Genomic DNA, 5,369 nt, shown 5'->3' on the forward strand with positions numbered 1-5,369 from the left:
AATTTAGGAAAATTTTAAAAAATAGAACATTTGACAAAATATTTACACTTCATAGAAAAATCAAGTGTAATATAAGTGATTTTGTTCTATGGAGTGTAAATAGTTCTCCAACTTTTTCTATTTTTGAAAAAAAAAATCTTTAATTTATTCCAAATATGAATCATATATAAACTTCTTTCATAACCTATAATATTTTATTGTGTATGATATATGCATTAAATTTTAACCCATAGTTTAATATGAACCTAATTCACAATAATTAATATTTTGAACTCATTTAAATATTTTATTATCCCATAAATTAATTTTGAATCATATTCAAAAGTTGAATTTATATTAGGGGTATTTCAAAAAATAGCAAAATAAATTAAAATATTTATAAGTTAGCAAAATTTTGGATTCTATCAATGATAGTCACTGATAGACTTCATTCCTAATGCACCTAAAGTTTTCTTCGCTTCATACATCGATGTTGGGATCTCATTGGTAGTAGGCAAAATTTTCTTTAAAGTTATCAATAGTTCTGAAAAGTTAATGTCACTTCATTCATACCTAACTTTTAAATTATACAACTTGACTAATGTGGACAACTTGGTGAGTTTTTTGCATCCTTCATATAATAGTTTTTCGGTATCATTAAGCAATTTCTCAAATTCATTTGGATCTTTTGAATAATTCCTCATGAACAATTTCAATCATTTTATTTATACTTCCAACATCATTCTCTTCATACATATGAGTGTAAAACTTAGAAGATTTTTCGTATAAGGATGAGTTAGGTAGTTGTTCGCCATGCCAATTTTATAACTTTCATCAATTTCATTTATATATAAGTGATCTCTAATAGTAGTGCGACTTTGTTTTGCACAATTCCTAAATTTCAAACAAGGACAATGGATAGAGACATCATTTGTATTATAAAATCCAAAATTGATGAAGTTTTTTGTGCCCAATTCATAATCTTTGAATAACCTACTCTTGTGCATCCATGATTTATCCATAAGTATAAATCCTAAGAGAAGTTATGGAGTAATGATTATCAATTTCAAGTAATAATGTGAAAGAATACAATGATACATACAAATAAAATTTTAGGTAGTATTAAAAAATGTTAAAAAGAATCGAAAAGTAAGGTAATAAGTACAAACTCATCTTAAATCAACAAACAAAAATGCATAATTTAGCCTTAAATCTTTTAAACCATTCTTTGCTATCAATGTATCACAAACCATTATGCCTTAATCGATCAATCTTTGCAGCAAATAGTAAGATTGTGTACATGCAATTTCTACTTACTTCGACCAATGAGCCGTATACTCTAATCCTACAATATCCTCAAATTGTAATTTTTACTTCTCCTAATCACCCAAATATTCAAATTCATCACAGTAAGTGGTTGTAGAAGAAAATGTGTGGCATGAAAACTTGAGAAAAACAACAACTTGAATTAGAAAATTAACCATACTTGTCTGCAACTTGCGTCATCTATGAATGTATGTGTGGAGTGTGGTCCTAAATATGTCTTTGAATGTCCGTCATGCTAGATTTGCCCAGTGGTGGGAGAAATCGGGCGTGTTGGGAGATTCGCGTAGTGGCGAGATTCGAGATTCACACAGTGGTGGGAGAACGAACGTCCATCGAAGCTTGGACGTGGTAGGAGATTCATGCGCCGATGAACGGCCATCGGAGCTTGGGTGTAGTGGACGGTCCATCGGACACTTGGGCATGGTGGGCGTGGTGGATGGTCGTCCGGAGCTTTTAGTGAAGACGATGAAGAAGGTGTCTGTTGGAATTTATGTCCTAAAACTCGTAGATTGTAAATATAATTCATTGATTGTTGTTAATTAAGTGTTATTATTGTAAGAATTGTTATTGATTAAATTATTAGTTTTATCTTAATAACCCAAATCCAATAAACTAGCATCCTAAGTTGTTTAATGAGTCTTGAACAGTATGTAGAGACATACAAGGATCAATGTTCGAGATCAGCTTAAAGGGTCTATAGTATAGGGATAAGGTTGGGTACCTTATCCTGGTAACACTATGGATACGGCTCACTTTGTATTTGACACAAACACAATGTTTCAATGCATTCATGTAGTTGACATGCGAGTGAAGGTATCATATGCAATGAGTTTTTATAAGATCGGACCGCGAAATAATAACACTAGATGTAACTCCATTAACTAGTTAGCTTTCTATTTCATTAGGATGACTTAGGTAATTTAGTCTTCATCCTAAGTGCATTATGAACTTCTGCTCATGATAGACTGTCCTTTGATTTGTATGAGTGAGAGTAGCTAGATCGTCGACTCAGTAAGCTTATCATTTGGGAGACAAGACCGAATGGGAAGTTGAGAACATAATTACACAAGATGAAATTCACTAATTCCTTACTTTAGGGTAAGTAGATGAGTGTTTTATTAAATTGTGTCTCTAGGACTTGAACAAAGAGTTTTGCCATGTCTATGACATGAGAGATGTTTATATTTATTAGTAGAACCATAAACAAGTTGTTCCTTAGAGGAGTACTTGTATTTAAGGATTAGAGGTAACCCATGGGTAAAATGGTAAATTGATCCAACTGGTGTTACAAGTACTCGTGAAGGACTTATTGTTATTGGTCTAAATCTGTGGAGACATAAATATATCTACCGTGAGAAGAGTTCAGTTGGAGTCTTTAGTGGAGTGTACACACAGTTAATAAATATTGAGTAATGTGGTTAATGAGTTTAGTCAATTAATCTCATACTGTTGTAGCTTATGATATGTAGGTCCATTAGATCCCCTTTCTAGCTCGTAAAGAGTAATGAGATTTATTTATAATGGTTATAATTTGAAATGTTCAAATTTACTTTGAGAATTAGTATAATGTATAGTAGTGATACATTATAATATAAAAAAAAATTATTATTTAAATTTAATTTTGGATATAATTCAAAATTAATTTATGAAAGATAAAATGTTTGAATGAGTTCATACATTAATTGAATGTGAATTGGATTCTTATTAAAATTATTAGTTAGGTGTGAAATTTATATTTGAATATGATTCAAACTTAACTTAAATTAAATACAAGATATTTACTTTAGTTATTAATTAATTAATATTTTAGTTTAATATTATTTAATTAAATTTTATTTGATTAAATTAATATAAAACTTAAGGTAGTGGAGAGGTATTGATTAAATAAGATTTAAATGAAATACTAATTAAATATGATTGAACTAATTATTAATTAATTGATTAATGGTTAATTAATTAGTAGATTTTAAATTTATATTAATTAAATATTTTTTAAATTAATAGAATCTTAATATTCTCTTATCCTTCTTTTTCTATTCTATAAAGAAAAGAGAGTTATAAATATCTAAAAGAAAACAATTTTCTTTAACGAATCAATAAAAAAAAATCTAATGTTTTTTCTCAAAGAAAAGAGTTTCTCTAAAAAATCTCTAAACTCTTTCTAGGAACCAATCTGACTTCAAATGATAGGAAGGTGATTTCAAATGATAGGAAGGTCTCTGACGGTGGTGTCCCAATTTAGAGATTTACTTTGTAAATTCACCGACATAAACAAGTAAGTTTTTCTCTCTTTAATCTATAATTAGAAAGTATGCTTAGCCTTTACGTATTAGTAAGAAAACTAGTTTCTTAATTATTTTTGTCAATGTACTGGTATTTTGGGATTCCCAAATTAATTTGAAGAATAGTTTTGTAAAATCTTTTGCTGCCAAAGGGCTTTTATCCCTTCAGTGTCGAAGCTTGGGTGTGGTGGGAGATTTGCGCGAAGAAGGTGAAGAAACAATGGAGCTTTCGTTTGATAATGTTTGCAAAGAAGATGAAGAAATAGTATATGGGAGAAAGGATGAGGAAAATTTTGGAGGAAAATTTGGGCTTTTTTAGATTTTTTCTTTTTTTTTTTTTTTTTTTTTTTTTTTTTGGAGGGAATGGAACTTTTAGGGAAAAAAGAGGGATATTGTTATTTTAGAAATAGGAGAAAGATGAAAATTTTTAGAAAAAAAAGAGAAAAATTTTGTTTTTAAAAAGGAAGAAAAAAATATATTATTTCACATTTAAAATATGTCAAGTAGCTAAAATTAATCTAAACGTTTTTTGTCTGTCAAGTATTTAAAATAAAAAGTTATACATTTTTTTTCTACCTGATAGTTTTAGAAACGGTCAAGAATATCAAAATTGCCGTCGTTAAATATTGTCAGCTTTCTAGTAAGGTGGGTTTATGTAAAGGTAGTTCTATTTCTATTACTTGATCATTTAATACATCTTTACCTCAACCAATATGGTTAACTTCATAAGTCTATTGGGATAACTATCTCTAGACTCCCTATAGTCTAGAAATAAAACCTTCGAATGAATTTCTTTATTTAATCTGTACCATTCTCAGTGCGTCTTCTGGGCTTGGGCTTCGATGATCTAGGGACTTAGTCATTGGGCCTAAGGTTGGCAACAAGGCAATGTTGGGCCGGAGATGCCCTCTCCATCCTCGTCCCCGTGGGGATTTGTAATCCTCATCCTCTCCCCATTCCCCATTTCAAGGAGTTGAGGTCGAGATCAAAGAATCGTGTGGGGAAAATTTTTCGTTTATATTTATATTTTTAAATGTTATTTTCTTATTTAAATTAATATTTAAAAACATTATAGATGTGTTATTGTAGAACTAATAAAAAGTTAAAATTAATTATATTATAAAATGAAATATAAAGAAAATGTAGAGAGAAAAGAAAAAGATAATAACAATAGCTTAACTACTGCTATGATGAGGTTTCTTTTTTAAAGAAAACTAATGTTATATGTAGGAATATAATAAATAGGTTATATTAAATGATAATAACAAATTAATAAAAGAAAAAATTATATACATACATATATATAGTCCCTAACCGGTGATTCCCATAAAAGACAACCTGACCCCTCGGAGATTTAGTCCAACTGACCTTTGGGTCAAATTAGCTTCGAGTTTGATTACACTTAATAATCAAATATTAATTATTAAAATCGAACTGTAGCCAAAATATTTTATTTTTTAATTAATTTTAAATTCGATCATTTGTATTTTTTGTTATTAAGAAATGACACAGCCAAATAAAAACTGATGGATAAATTTTCACTAAAAAATAAAAAAAAAATCCATCTTTTTTTTATTATTATTAAGATAATTATATTAGGTTAAAATAAAATTTTGGTTTTAAATCAAGTAGTTAAAGAAATTGACACACAAGAAAGAAAAACTTATGTGAAAGAAAGAAAATTTTATTACAAAAAATTACAAAGGCTAGACACTCTTGGAAAAACACTCTTTTGCTCTCTAAACGTTCCCTTAAAGTTTCTTGCTAACTTTTCTTGTCTCT

This window comes from Cucumis sativus, chromosome 1 (assembly GCF_000004075.3).
Source record: "Cucumis sativus cultivar 9930 chromosome 1, Cucumber_9930_V3, whole genome shotgun sequence".
Taxonomy (NCBI): domain Eukaryota; kingdom Viridiplantae; phylum Streptophyta; class Magnoliopsida; order Cucurbitales; family Cucurbitaceae; genus Cucumis; species Cucumis sativus.